This window comes from Littorina saxatilis, linkage group LG2, assembly GCF_037325665.1.
Source record: "Littorina saxatilis isolate snail1 linkage group LG2, US_GU_Lsax_2.0, whole genome shotgun sequence".
NCBI classification, from domain to species: Eukaryota; Metazoa; Mollusca; class Gastropoda; order Littorinimorpha; family Littorinidae; genus Littorina; species Littorina saxatilis.
In genome coordinates this window covers 1,805,508-1,822,033 of record NC_090246.1, presented here as the reverse complement: position 1 = coordinate 1,822,033, position 16,526 = coordinate 1,805,508, and the positions used below count along the sequence as shown (strand labels likewise).

Genomic DNA, 16,526 nt, shown 5'->3' with positions numbered 1-16,526 from the left:
ATGTAACAAATACGGTTTTAGCTGTCATATATAGCAATTTGTGTGTGATAAAAGCTTTGGCTGTGGACAGAAACGAGTCCGTTTTAGGCGGCAAATTTAGAGTGAACGCTGCCAAAAATGAAAAAAAGAGAAAAAGCCTAACGGTTTTGAGATTTCTGTTTCTGCAACTGTTTTGACATGTGCAAGTTATCCAGAGAGGGTGAATACAGCGAATAAAACTTTTTTGAGCGCTCTAGCGCCGTTAGTTTGTCAGAACAGGAGGTGGTCCATATTAGGAGCCGGTCCATATTAGGAGCCCTTCCCCTACCTAACTTTTACACGGAGTGGTGAAAACTTTCTGCCAAATCAATTTCCTCTCTATCCAGGTTTCCCAATTGCTTCGTTTCCGGCCGATTTATGTGGAGCACGTGATGCGCACCAAAAATATTAGCGGTCAAGAAGTGTCGTCTGCGCAATGATCGCGGCGGCTTTCTTGACCGCTAAGGACGACCACGCACGTTGTGAGACGTCATTCGTTAGACCTCAATAGCAGCTTCTAGAGCAAGCACCTGTGAAAGTGACACAGGTACGGGAATTCTGCCTGTTATACCCAATGTCATAATTATCACCTGAAAGTAAGGGTTTCAACAACAACAACGACGACGATGACGACGACAACAACAGCAAAAGCAGCACCACCACCTCCACCACCAACAACGACAACAACTACTCAAAACGACGAGGACAACGACAACAACAGCAGAAGCAGCACCACAACTCCACCACGACCACCACCACCACCGACGACAACAACTTCTAAAACGACGACGACAACACCACCACCACCAACAACAACAACAACAACAACAAAATTGCGCTTGTTGAATAAAGTATCAAGGCACACGCATTGTCATATATCTAGCCAGGTAAATGAAACCACCTGATGGCAGATGTTAAACGGTGAATTATTTTCTTTCGCAACAACAAACCTGTGCCTGTGTGGGGCTGAATTTTATAGGCCCACGCTTGTCTATGGACATGGACAGAGGACTCTGTTCAAAATGGCTCCGAAGCCCGCAGGTTGAAAGGGTGGAAAGTAGGACTGGATACTGACAGCTATCCTTGGCATTCGATGTCAGTAATCCCACACGTTTTGGGCTTATTTTTGTGGGCCACAAACGCGAAATGTGCCTCACAAATTTTTGGGCTTATTTTTGTGGGGCACATTTTGGTTTTGTGGGCCACAAACTGTATTTGTGGAGCATAAAATAAGGGGCACAAATTAAGCTTCATAAAAAATAAGGACAAATATTTGTGGGGCTTAAACAGTGTTTTTGGCCAAAAAAATGTTTTGGGCTCTTTTTTTTCCTCCTTATTTTGGACGTTGAGCGTGGTTTTCAGACCTACTGCGTTTCGGTTTTTAGTTAATGGCGGTCGAAGGCGATCTGTTTGGACAGAATCTCCAATGGCAATGGTGTTTGCTAATGCGAGAGAATTGGGACGGGCGAACCTTTGCATATTAACCAGAGGTAAGTTTCCATGTTTCGTTTCATAACTGAGAGTGGGTTTATGGTAGTATGTGTTGCAACAGGTGTCATTTCGACTCACTCGAGTCACTGTCACTGTGACTGTGTCAGTCCACAGGCGCAAGGTATCGTTCACTGAACCAACACGTAGTTGCCCTGTACAGGGATTTTCTCATTAATTTGAAGAAGAAGATTATCACTACCACGTTTTTGCAACCTCTTTTCAAGGTGCATGATCATAATATTTTATAAATTCTTTTTGTTTTTAAAGATTGAGTCTAACTTGAAATACTCAAATAGGTAACCTTCTGATCGGCCGTTCCCAATTATTTTACTTGCAGGTTGGCATCAATCAGAAGAGAGCTAGAGCTAGTATGTTCAACTTCAAGGTCTCCTCTCAGCTGAAAAAGCCAACCGATTGCTGCATGATCTTGAGGCTGTCACTGACAGAAGTAAAATATTTGATGCCACTGCCGCAAATCAGGTAAGAGTAAGGCGAAGAGGTTTTATTATGTACAACTGTCAGTGTTATGATGTACAGTGTGTTTTTTCCTTCCCCTCCCTTACATTCTCAAGTTCTGGTCAGAATAACTCATATGGAGGTGTGTGTGTGACTGTGAGCAAGACTGGAAGAGTGTTTTCATTTTATTTTTATAATTCATGTTCAGGGATAATAATAAAATAATGAACACCTAAGAGTCCAAACCACAGAACTGCTCGAACCTCTTAGCTTTATTTCACCAGTAAGATGATCATGCAGTTCCTCCAGTATTAGAATCATTTTTAATACTAGAAGCGCATGACTTTCAGTGTGTACCTTTAAGTTTAATAAAGTACAATGTATTGCTGTAAACAGTCACTCACTCACTCACTGTCAGGATATATCTCATTCTCAGTGAAACTGTGTGTCAAGTTCTATTATTTTTTTCCTTTGTGCTCTACACACATGCATACATGTTATACATACATATATATATATATACATGTTATGTAATATGCATGTATATATATATGCACACATCAACTTGTCTACATTGTATGTCTGTCACTCTATCAGTCTATGTGAACAGATTCAGTTCACTGATTCAGTCAAAACTTCACTAAATGTAAAAGGACTTATAAAATGTTATATTCTAGAAAGATATCAATGCCACTGTCCACAGTATCATAAGAATCAAGCGTTAATGTTGGTTTGGTCGTCTGTTGTCGTTTTTTGTTGTTGTTGTTTTATGGGGGAGGGTGCAGTGTGTAAATTCATCTGGTTCTGTGGACAGTGTGTTTGTTGTTCCTCCACATAGCTAAATATCATACTGCATGTAGCTCCTAGTACTACTTGTCCTGTCAACTAACTGTTTTAAATTTGTTGCTCAGAGGAATGTTACTTCAGCCAATATTATATATTACAGGTTGGCATCGATCCGGCACAGTGGAAGAAGCAGATTGATTCCTTCATGATCGGGAGGCTGTCAAGACTCAAATGGGAAATATTTCATGCTAATGGCAATTCAGGTAAGAGTTCTGCTACATGATCATATTGTGTTTTATCCTCCCTCTCAGTCTCAAGTTCTGGTTACATTCTGACTGTTGGTGTGTGTTTGTGTGTGAGAACCGAAGTGTGTTTGTGTGTGTGTGTGTGTGTGTGTGTGTGTGTGTGTGTGTGTGTGTGTGTGTGTTTGATTTTCCCTGGCCAGTCAGGAGAGCTGCCAGACATTAATAGTAATAATACCTGCAGATTTTTCTAGCCCTGCAGATTGATTTTACAGACCTTTGCTTTGCTTTTTGAATTTGATAGCAAGCGCTGACAGGGAATGTGTCTTCTATATTTCATATTAAAAAGTAGGCATTGGAACTTGTCTATCAGGGAATTAGAATGTTTACGCTCTTGGCATTTATGTGGGTTTAGTGTGTGTGTGTGTGTCAGTTACAAACACAATTTACTCCTTACTCATACTTAAAACTTGTTCTTGTCATTGTGTTTGAATTTAAGATCAGTTCCTTTGTCATTCATTTGTCAGTAGGGACAGAAGATGACGAAGACCTGGCCAGTGAATGTGGATGAAAAGCAGTGCTATCCAGGTCCAGCTGTGATCGATGGGGAAACTACAGCAACAGCGGCAGTAAATGTCCACTCAGTATTGGTTGTACTGAGCTTTACAACTTGTTGCTATTGTAAATTTGTGTCAATGTTTTAAAGGCCCACTACGCCTCATTTAAAAAGTTGTCCTCACCTTTAACATGGGATAAGACCATCCCTCCACTTGGTCACAGACCAAAAATCAACACTTTGGCTGCTTTCTGTAGTGAGGTAGATGTTTTGGTGGTTGCGGTGAATTTATTTTTTCTTTCGAAGAAGCTGTACCTGAATGTATTCTTTAAAAAGATACCACTCTGCATAGAGAGCCTTGAGGCAGTTCATTTTTGGTATGCAACTATTAGTGCCCGTATGGTCTTATTTCATTTAAAAGCCTTGGGGATGTCGTCAGGCGTCCGACATAGACGGATTGAAAGGCTCAGATGTCTGATTCACATAGCCGCATGGCGGTCAGATGTGATCATGTCCTATCGTTTTGAACTGAGCGCTGTCATTGTCCTATAAGAACTCTATTCCTTCGGACAGCGCACTATTCTATATTTTTCTCTCAAGATACACATTTTCAAAAAGCGACCGAGCACTCTCGCGTATTTGTGCACTGAAGTTGTGCAGTGCGGATCTTGTGTTTTCGGGAATTCCAAACCGTTTGTGATATGGGCTGTTTGGGCACACCTGTCTGCAGCACATTAAAGTTAGGAGTACGGGAGACAACTCCAACTGACCATAAGTCTTGCATCTGCTTTTGGTTTCAGTTCAAGACATTTTGACGAAGCGCATTGAATTATGCCACCGAAATAAAACCAAGGCCTGTCCACTTACAAAAATTGCTCGGTCAAAGTACAGTAAATCTTACATTTTGTTAAGGAAATGTGCGGCAGTAAAATTGAATTTGGAGAATACATGGAATAACCTGGTTTTCTGGGAAGTGACATAAAAATAAATAGAACAATTGTGAATACTTCTTCTTCTTCTTCTTCTGTGTTTGTGGGCTGAAACTCCCACGTACACTCATGTTTTTGTACGAGTGGATTTTTACCTGTATGACCGTTTTTACCCCGCCATTTAGGCAGCCATACGCCGCTTTCGGAGGATTGTGAATACTGATCGACATAGAGTGCCGTTGCTATGGAAACAGTCGTTACATTGGATTTCTAGGAAACAGTTTAACAGCGACATAATACATCAGAAATTCCTAATATTTGGCACAAAGATGCACATGTATCGTATCAACAATCATATAGAACGATTTTTTTACAACAGACTACAGTTGAATTTTGATATCTTTTGTCATAAGAATGAACGAATTTCTCACTGCATATTCATTACAATACCCCCCGCGGGTTAGGGGGAGTCCCATATTGGTTGGGACGAGAAAGAATTTACCTGATGCTACCCAGCATGTCGTAAGAGGCGACTAACGGTTCTGTTTCTCCTTTTACCCTTGTTAAGTGTTTCTTGTATAGAATATAGTCAATGTTTGTAAAGATTTTAGTCAAGCAGTATGTAAGAAATGTTAAGTTTTTTGTACTGGAAACTTGCATTCTCCCAGTAAGGTCATATATTGTACTACGTTGCAAGCCCCTGGAGCAATTTTTTGATTGGTGCTTTTGTGAACAAGAAACAATTAACAAGTGGCTCTATCCCATCTCCCCCCCTTTCCCCTATCCCATCTCCCCCCTTTCCCCGTCGCGATATAACCTTGAATGGTTGAAAACGACGTTAAACACCAAATAAAGAAAGAAAGATTCATTACAATAATTAATTTAAATTCAACTGTAGTTGTTTAAAAAAACAAACACGTTCTATATGATTGTAGATATAATACATGTGTATCCTTGTGCCAAATATTATGAATTTCTGATGTATGATGTTGCTGTAAAGCCGTTTTCTAGAAATCCCATTTGACGCTGTAAATGCCAGTTTTCATCGCAACAGCCGTCAATATCCATCCACAATGTTTTCATTCATTTTAATAAGTCACTTCAATAACTACCCAGAAAACTAAGTTATTCCTTGACTGTATTCTTCAAGTTTAAGTTTGGTAATTTTACTGCCGCACATTGCCTTAAATCATAAATAAAGGGTTCCAGTAACATACCTTTCTTCTTTATTGATTATGAACTTTGGAAGATTAGATGTTGGATCTGTTTTTAAAAAATATTTCCTTGATGTGTTGTACTAAGATCAACCGTCTGCTTGGACATATACTAAAGATCCACTACCTGGCTGCTGTCTGCGGAAAATCGATTAATTCATAGAAAAATATGCCTTTCAGGGAAGCAGCTAGCCGGTTGACTGTACATGTGTTTGTGTAGAGGTGTTCTTATTGCATGTTCAAGCCAGGACAGATGGTGACCTGAAACATTTACACATTACATATGTATGCAGGACTGCTACTTTTAAGCTTAGGTGCAAGTGACGAAGTGTGATGATATATTTGTTTGACTGATTATGGGCATTAAAATAAAACTGCAAAAAGAATACTTACACTTGAGATCTGATTTTGTGTGTGTGTGTGTGCGCATGAGGGTGTGTGTGGGCAATTTGACATACTTGCAGAAGAAACAAACAGAGGTAACTGATAAACTGCATTTATTAACACAAAGATGTAAACAAAGTGAGTTCACACATTTCACAAAAGTAAAACAAGGCAGTCTCACATGCATTCACAATATTTAGTACTCGACTCGCATGAATGGCCAAAGATTATAGGCTGAGAATGCAAGTTCTAATTTGGCACATTTGTACATGTAGCTGCATCCGCTAGACATATATATATCCATCTTACAATAAAAAAAACTACCGTAGTGGTTAGGACATCTGCCTGAAAATCTAGGTCCTAGGTTCGAATCTCTACAGAGGCATTTAATTTTTCCCCTTGGTTGAAATAAAAAATGCTCAATCCAGAGAGAGCAACCGTAAAGTTACCAGGGTAAAAGTAAAGCGTTGAATGCAGCTATGAAGGTCATGCCAGCAGTGTGGGTCAAGATTCAGGCCGCCTTCTATGCACAGAATTCGGTGTAGGATTCTCAGCTCTATCTTTACAAACACATAATCCCCAATAGTCATACAGTGGAACCCCCCTTTTAAGACCCCCTCCATTTTAAGACCTTGTTTTCTAAGACTTTCTGTTCATAACCTCTGTAAATTTTAAATTTTACCTCCATTTTAAGACCCCCTCCTTTTTAAGACCTGATTTTCTCAGATTTTTGGAGGTCTTAAAAGGGGGGTTCCACTGTAGCTGTAAGACATAATTTTGTTTAAAACTCTTATACCTTTTGGGGGAAATAAATTAATAAGAAAAGACATCACCACACTAAGAAGTCAGGGTGCTGACTTTAGCTATGTGACCAAGTGGAAGGATTTTCTTATCCCATGCAAAAAGCCTGATGAAGGTCTGACACAGTGAGGTGAAGTGTTTTAATGAGGCAGAGCAGGCCTTTAAAAAATAAGTTCACCACATCCAAGTGAAAGACACAATCTTGGCAAACTGTATTACAAAAGCAACATTTCAGCACAACATAAGAATGAATTGAACCATCCAGGATGCACCAGAACGACCCAAAAACAGAATCAATGAAAATCTTAAACAAGATAAAGTACTGACTAGGATTCAAAGGAAGAAAAATTCATGGGTTAACACATTTCATGTGCATAATGCAGTTAAAAGATCTAAATTCTAATATTGCAAACAAAGTCTATACTTGAACACGCATTGACCGAAACATACACACACATCTCCCAAAGCTAAGCCTGTGTGTAAAATACTGCCTGTGAACAACTTAACTTAAAGCACTCAAACAACATAAAAGTCTAAGATAATATCACTTTATGTAGTAAAAACAAACAAACCGCTGTTTGCTGTAAGAAAATATCTGCATACCAAACACTACCTGTATTTAGTTGAATTGACAACTTACATTTATAAGTCAAAATGTACCCTTTGATCCACATCGCACCACACATTATTTGTGTAGAATGTTATTGTTAATGTGTTACATGTTCATTTCACCACAAAGGCAACAGAAAACCTCTGTAAGTGTCAGCATATTCAGATGGACTATATTAAAGCAGTTCTGGTAGCTCCGTCAGCACATAATGGACTGAATCTGATCATCATCCTCAGCAAAGCCAGGCACTACTCTGCAAGCTGCCTGCACGTCATATCTCGGTACCTCACTTCCTGGAAAATACAGAAAATGTATTACTGAGCACATCCAGACTTTGCTGTGCACTGATGGGGATATGTTTTTGGTATCGAGATGAGGGTGTGGGGTGCGGGAAGGTAGGTAGGAGGTAATACTTGTTCTTCACAAGATCAGTGGGATGGAGAATGGTGGGGGTGATACTGACAGTGACAACTATGAACTAAACTGTAAACCTTATTCTGTAATATTACAGGTGCCATCATTTCTTCCTGTGAAAACCATTTATTTCATGGATATAATAGATATATACTTTCATCATTAAAATTAAAAAGATAATCTTTCATCTTAAAATTAAAAAGACTTCCTCACAAGAAGCTTTCTAACGACATGATATCTTGTTATGCTGCTGATGTGAGCGGCTTTTCTGGAATGTGATGGAAAGTTACTATTTTTTTAAATTCAGCATGAGCCTTCATCCCACACACATTCCCTATTTAGCGTTGACACCTTACAGTTTTGTTGAGAAATGTGATGTGAATTCATTCAGAAAATTCTAACTCTGCGCAGGGGCAGTCAGGGTGTTGGATGTAGAAGTAGGTATCCAAGTACACAGGCGGTATTACAATTTACATTGTAACTCTTATTCCATGTAAAAAAAAAAAACTATAAAAAAACAACTTGCCAGATCTGTGATTGTGAACCAAGGAAAGGACTGACTGTATTTAAAATAATTCCAGTAATGAGTAAATCTTTCATTCTAACTATTTCATGTTTTACTTTCTTGCATCACAATAGTTCAATGTTCATACAAACAGTATAATGCACTTTATGAGTATAGGGTTGCAACAAACTTTAAGATGGGAAGGAGAGAGAAAATAAAGATATTTGTACCATTATGTATATAAAGTACATCATACCAATTACCATGCACAGTATTACTATGCATCTTCAAATACATGTATGAATAATTTCATCTACAAAGTACTTGTTATTCAATTTACAAAGAACAAAAGACTGCTGAATGATCTACATCAGTACATGTTTATAGCTTCAGACAACCATCACCAATACCCAATGTTACATATATTTTACCATACAGATTTGACAAGCAAAAGCTGTAAGTGGTAAAGAAATGTGTAACTTACTCTTCAGGAGTAGTCTGTAATGTAAAGCACCACGCCAAGTCATCCTGATATCTCTCCAGTACATGTATGCATCCATGTTTAAAGGTAAACTGTTGGAACTGGAAGACAGGAGCTGTATGAATGATGCACATCATCTCTGGTTTCTCGGGAGGCCTGAAAACAACCATAACAATATTATCATAACTATTAACATGTCTTGAAAATGAAATAAGTACTATTTCAACTTCACTATCAGACGATTCAGAGCAAAATCACTCACTAATTCAGTAATTGTTTTGTTTATTCTTTTACAACCATAGTTCATACACTGATACAGCAGCATTTGATTATGTGCATACAGATTAAAGATCAAGCATTTTCTAAACTTGAGTAAAAAAAAAGAACAGAACAAGCACACACTCTGTGACTCACACTCACAGTCACATCCAGTTACTCATTAACACACACATACACAACAGATGAATCTTGCTCAGTTCTACAAAGGCCACGTTTGCTATGGTCATGTCTTGGATTTTAAAAACAATAACTTACCTGCTTGTTGATCCAAACCGATGATTGAAAATCAGTGAGAGTAGTGTAGAACAGTGCGATTCATCGCCAACCTCCCCATTCAAGGCAGACCGTGTCCAAAATCAGCTGTATCATTCACATCCCGATTGAATTCTTTCAGAAGGGCAGTCGGTGTTTCAACTTCTTTGTCGGTATATTTCTCTGGTGGACGTGTTGAACTGCCAAATATTAGATTGTTTTCAATAATATCAGTCACGACGGCCGCCATGTTTTTTGTCATCAATACTATTCATGTACTCCACTAAGGAAGAGCGTTTTATTGTGTCTTAAAACCGACTTCTCGGGAAAGTGATCAATCGAATTTTATGGTCCACAAAAACTTGCTTCATATTTTATTTAAGGGCTACTTTTATTTGCCTTTATTTTTATGGCGCACATTTTGTGCCCCACATTTTGTTTTGGCCTTCATTTTGTGGTCCACAAACTGGAAATGTGTCCCACAAATTTGTGGGCTTATTTTTGTGGTCCACAAACTGGAAATGTGCCCCACAAATTTGTGGGCTTATTTGTTGGATTAATGACATCGAATGCCAAGGATAGACAGCATTACAGGTACACGCATCCGAGGAGAGTACTAATTGAGTACAAGGCCAGCGTGACATCGGGCAAAATGTTAGCACCGTCACCTCGGCACAGGACAGAAGGAATGCAAACAAACGTTATCACTTATTCCAAAACAAAAATGTGTGATATACCTACTGACAGAACCTCGGCCAAAATGTTAGCACCGTCACCTCGGCACAGGACAGAAGGAATGCAAACAAACGTTATTATTTCTTCAAACGTCACGTAGCCAAACCAAAAAAAGAAATGATGCGTCAAGTCAAGTCAAATTTTATTTCTAATTAATTACAAAAATACAAAAATACTAAAAAATACAAAAACAATGAAGAGAGGAATGCAGGTTGTTCCATCAATACATACACATAAACTAGTTTCGTTGAAAAAATAAAATATAAAATAACTTGTTTTACAATGTGGAAATCAAATCTCCAAAATAATCGTTCTCAACAAGGATGGTATCTGAAGGATTATTATTCCAGACTTATTACAATTAATTCACGACTGCAGGTATTTTTCGTCTGCAGATACACACAAAAAAGTTTGTGTTGTGTCTTTATGAATGTTTGTGGGTATTAAAAGTGGAAAAATATTTCAACCGATTTTATCTTGAGTGAGACTGAAATGTCATTCAACCAACAGCAGCGACATAATTGTGCAGACCGTCAGAGACATCGTCGGCAAGTAACCTCCCTTAGTTCCAGCATAGACCATGGTTAGCTCTGACCGTTTTAAAGAGGAACGTGTTGTCCTGGAGCTGAACGGTTAGAAATCAATAGAAGAACAAGAAAAAGAAAACAAGAACGAACACTTTATTATCTGTTTAAAACACACACACAGAAATTTGCCTTTCAGCTAAGAGAAAATATAGCGAACACCCTGAACAAATGACGGAAAATAGACAGGTGCCCATCTATTTTGAATGGTGTTTGAATGATGTTTCCTATTTTTGCTGACAGAAAAAGCCCTTACGAAAAAGAAAAAAAATCAATGTACTACTTTACTTCTCAAGCAGAAACGGATTGTGTCAAATCCAGGAAACCAATAATCCGAGATGAAATTGCTGTTGACGCGAACAATACAAGCCATGACAGCTGAAAGACACGGAATCAGGCAATACATTTGTGTGCATTGCGCGTTCCATTGCGGAGGAAATAATCGACAGCGCACGTCCACTTATTGTCATAAAGTAAAATTGTGTGTGTGATTGTGTGTGTGTGTGTGTGTGTGTGTGTGTGTGTGTGTGTGTATGTGTGTGTGTGTGTGCGTGCGTGCGTGCGTGCGTGCGTCAGGTGTCTGTGCCGCAGCGTGCGTGCGCACTATCTCAGATCCTCCCAGGCCTGTACATTGGATACCAGGCCTGTACATTGGATACCAGGCCTGTACATTGGATACCAGGCCTGTACATTGGATACCAGGCCTGTACATTGGATACCAGGCCTGTACATTGGATACCAGGCCCACTGCGGACTTCCTGGCAGCCACTGGTCTGAGGATTTAGCACGGCCATCAACATCGAACGCAGAAGAAGAAGAAGAAGGATACCAGGCCTGTACATTGGATAAGACAATCCCTCCAACATCCTGACGGCTTCCTTGGTAGAGTAGGATTTTCTTTTAATAATTAATGTCGCAAATTAACACTAGGGCCGGTTCAGAAATTAATTTATCCAAAATTCCCATTCCCATTGTGCACAGAGAGCACCCAAGCTGTTGATTGTTGGTATGAGTCCAAGTGGAAGGATGCCCTGAGCCCATGTACGAGCCTGGCCGAGTCGTCTACACGAGAGGGACTGTGCCTTGAAGATTAGACCGTTCAAAGAAAACTCATATTGTGATGTTTTTCTTTTTTTTGTATCCATCTCGTCACAAGTTCAGCTGAATAAAACTTCTACCGAAACAAAAGACTGAGAATAAAGGAGTCTCGATTGTTCAATGCTTAACGCAAGCAACGTTCACACTTTCCCATCACAAAGACATAGTTCAACAACTTGCCTGGTAACGCAGTACACTCTCAATACTCCATTCCTCGTCGTCATAACATACATCGCATGTATTGTAAGCCTACTGTATTTTGTTCTACCTGGGTTTGTTATTGCAAAGTCAAGATCTTGTCTTTAGTGCTCTGCCTCTCTTAGTTATGATTCTCAAAATCACTCTTGGACCAAAAAATTCTCACGCTGCAGTTTGCACGTATCATAATAATGTCTATTGTTTTTTTGGGGGGGGCATTTTTTTTTATCTGGTTTTCAATGCACAGTCATCATAGAATATTGCAATCAGCGCTCTGCCTCTCTTACTTACAGTTACCATAGGACTAATTTGTAACGCTGTATTTTGCACGTATCACGTCTATTGTTTTGTCTACCTGCTTTTCAGTGTGCAGCTACCATAGATCATGTCGTCAGCGCTCTGTCTCTGTTGGGCTAACATCCCGCGCTGTGTTTTGTGCGTATTATGCCTAAAGTATTGTTTTTCTACATGCTTTTCATTGTAAAATCACTATTGAGCTACATTATTATTATTATTGTATCATTAACGCTTTCTTCTTCATAGACAGTCACGATGCGGATAATAACTTCTTGCTCTGTATTTTGTGCGCATCATGTCTTGTTTTTCTACCTGCCTGTTGTTGTACGGTCACTATTGATCTTATCATTAACGCTTTCTTCTTCATAGACAGTCACGATGGGGCTAATCATTTTTTGCAAAGTATTTTGTGCGCATCATGTCTTGTTTTTCTACCTGCTTGTTATTGTACGGTCACTATTGATCTTATCATTAACGCTGTCTTCCTCATAGACAGTCACGGCCATCATGCGGCTAATAACTTCTCGCGCTGTATTGTGTGCGTACCATCATGTCTATTGTATTCCTGTTCTACCTGTTTTCCATCGCTCAGTCACTATTGGCCATGTCTCTGCTTCACTTGGTGATGGTTCTAGCAGACACCATGAGGCAGCTCAGTCACTATTGGCCATGTCTCTGCTTCACTCGGTTATGGTTCTAGCAGACACCATGAGGCAGAAGTACACTGAAGGGCTGGCCAGTCAGAGGTTCTAACCAGGGTGCCTCCCCTCCCCACTCCCCGCTGCTTTCGAAATTATGCATTTGAAACGGGTATATATAGGGTCTCTCCTTGGGAGAAAAAAGATACATTTGCCATTTAGGAGGAAGGGGGGGCTTCCGGATCCCCAGAGGATCCCCCCTCAACCCCCCCCCACCCCCCCCCCCCCCACCCCCACCCACCCACCCAGCCCTGCCACAGGACTAACTTCTCGCGCTTTATTTTGCGCGAACCTTACCGGTTTTACTTGCTAGGCATTGGTATAAGGCTCTTTGGAAAGTTTGCACAGACGCGGATGGTAAATAGAGGAACGAAAATTTCCATTTCAGTTTCCCTGAGTGAGCCGCAAGACCTGTAGGTAATAATAGGTACCTTTGATGGTGTGTCCACGTTGTTAAATACGCGTACGAGCTTAAGAAAACACTCTGTGGACCAACGCAGCAACCTGGTTTCATTTCACCAAATAGCTGGCAGACAGACAGGTATCAGGGGTGGATGTAAGATCGGTGTTAATAAGTACCCTTCGTTGAGTGGCCAGGGTGCTAAATACACGTACGAGCTAAGAGAACACGCCATGGACAAACACATCAACCTGGTTTCATTTCACCGAATACCATTTTGTTTCATAGACAGGCTACTAAAACGTGGGATTTAGGTTTTCAGTTAATTCTTTAATTTTCAGTTTGCAGAAACTGTACAAAATTCAATCTAAAACATCATGTTGTCTTAACAACGTCGTAACATATTCTATCAAATTAAAACAATTTAGCGCAAAGCATTTGTTGTCTATGATGCCTAGCTATGCTTTACTGACGGGTGAAGGTAATTGGAAATGAAGTAAATATCCCGTGATATATCATAAAGATACCCCGACTAAGACTGTGATTAAAGACAAACGACACCGATTGAACAAACCGAGACGTCTATTCCTGCCCCTCTGACGTCAAAAGCGTTCGAGAAGACGCTGTAGTGCGAATAATGTCGTCACGTACACATTCTGCCACTTTTTTTGGCATGTCTCCCGAGAAAAGTAACAAAGAAATTTGAGAACGAAGTTTGTCTCGGTGACTTCAACATATCAAGAGTAGAAAAGTAATCGTAAGGTCACCACCAGGCTGTGCGTGTATCGGCATGTGAGCCATTCGGAAGAGTCGGTGAGAAGGACAGGTTAGTTTCTGACAAGCAGGACTGAGAAGGGGGGGGGGGGGAGGGTATAAATGGGGGAAGGAAGTAATAAAGACATTAAAAGTTATTGTTCATTGATGAGGTGAGTACACCCCTAAAAGCTCACATAAAATAATAAAGACGGCTATTGAGATAAAGGCCTACCGCAACTTTTGAGTAGACATTTCGGACCATAACAATCAAGTTCCTTCCACCTACACACATCTTTACATGCGCATAAAATCTCTCTCTCTCTCTCTCTCTCTCTCTCTCTCTCTCTCTCTCTCTCTCTCTCACCTCTCTCTCTCTCTCTCTCTCTCTCTCTCTCTCTCTCTCTCTCTCTCTCTCTCTCTCTCTCTCTCTCTCTCTCTCTCTCTCTCTCTCTCTCTTTTACATTAATGACCTTCCCCTACACATTAGCAGTAACTGTGAACTCTTCGCTGATGATACCACTATTCACAATTCCCACTCAAATGTGAAGGTATTGTCAAAACAAATTCAAAGAAAGTGTTAACGAGCTTTTAGCGTGGACCGAATTAAACCACATGGCTCTTAATCCAGACAAAACAAAAAGCATGCTTATTACCACCAAACAAAAATGCCAAAACTTAAAATCTAAATTGATAATCACATTGTTGAAGAAGTTAATAAACACAAAGTTCTAGGTGTTATTCTTGATAACGATTTATCGTGGACTGATCACGTTACAGGAGTTTGTAAAATACTCTCCAAGAGGCTTTACTTGTTGTCCAGAATAAAACATTTCTTGAACAGGCATGGCAGGCAACTTTTCTTTAACGCTCACATTCAATCGATCATTGATTATGCGTCAACACTATGGGATTGTGCGAGTGCAAAAACTCTGAAACCTTTATTTAGTATACATAAAAGAGCAATCAAAGTTATTTTATTACAAGTCTCGGTTTCCAACGAAGACTATAAACTTTTAAACATCCTTCCTCCTAAATCAAGACTCATGTACAATAAAGGCGTGTTGATGCATAAACTCATAATTGGAAGAGCGCCTGCACCTCTTTCTTCTCAATTCACTTCCCACAATTTAAGAGACCCGACAAAAATGTATGCTCCTCGGCCTCGTATAGATCTTTTTAAGTCCAGCCTACTCTTTTCGGGGACTAATCTTTGGAATTCACTTCCAAGCGGTCTCAAACATTCTGTCAATGCCAAGACTTTTAAAGACAGATATTTCTCATTCCTTATACATGGCACATTTCGTTCTCACTTAGCCTGAACATGTTAATATTGTTGATGCCTTATTTGTACGTTTTACACGTTTCAGTAGATAAATGTACCTAATTAATTTCATAACATGACTTATGTAACGATGCTACATTGCTATTACTTGCAACGTAGTTGCTTCATTGACTCCTCAGTTTCACGGATTTTTTCTTCCCTCGAAGTTTCACACGTTTTTTGTTGCCTGAAACAGTTTTCATTATACCTTTGACATGTCATATTCGTTTGTCTGTATATTTTGTTTGTTTGTTTAGTCTGTTAATCGTTTGCTTGTTTGTCGTTTTGTTTTTATTACTTCTTTCATTGATATTTCAACATTTTTAAAAACGTATTATCATTAGATTAAACCCTCCCATGGGCGAGGGCTGGATGTAAAAAAGCACCTGTTTGCTTATGCCATTACCCTCGTTAATAAAGAATTTGTCATTTTCATTCTCTCTCTCTCTCTCTCTCTCTCTCTCTCTCTCTCTCTCTCTCTCTCTCTCTCTCTCTCTCTCTCTCTCTCTCTCTCTCTCTCTCTCTCTGCTACTCTCTCTCCATCCCACTTCTCTCTCTCTCTCTCTCAGGTTCTCTCTCTCTCTCTCTGGCTCTCAGGCTCTCGCTCTCTTTCTCTCTGATACTCTCTCTCTCTCTCTCTCTCTCTCTCTCTCTCTCTCTCTCTCTCTCTCTCTCCATCCATCCCCCTTCCCTCTCTCTTTTTCTCTCTCACCCCCCCTCCCCGGGAATAAGACAAGACATTCACGAAGGTTGGTATAATGAGCCAATGACGGGATTTCTTATTTTAAATTCTTGACTCACGGTCCACAGTAGTGTACCAGCACGGAATGGCGCACTCAGAGAAGATCAAATATTTGTTCACCTAACCGAGTGAATAGCGTTTCGCAATGCATCAAACCGAATACAGCTTCACCTCGGTCCCCTATGCTTTCCAATGGATCAATGCATACTGCATTATGCACGTGTTTCGCGGTACATGCAAACTGCCACTGAACATATGTGACAGCGTTCGGGGGAAAAA

The 16,526-nt window shown here is 39.9% G+C and overlaps 1 protein-coding gene and 1 long non-coding RNA gene across 3 annotated transcripts in view; one reads left to right on the top strand and one right to left on the bottom strand.

The window, feature by feature from the left end:
* Positions 1-16,526, bottom strand: part of LOC138957614 (UDP-glucuronosyltransferase 2C1-like) — an 87,918-nt gene that overhangs the window by 44,135 nt on the left and 27,257 nt on the right. The gene's annotated exons all lie outside the window — the stretch shown is intronic.
* LOC138957607 (uncharacterized) lies at positions 1,095-6,078 on the top strand. Its single transcript, XR_011453096.1, has 4 exons — positions 1,095-1,508; positions 1,847-1,989; positions 2,912-3,014; positions 3,521-6,078. It is a non-coding gene; the product is annotated as an uncharacterized lncRNA (long non-coding RNA).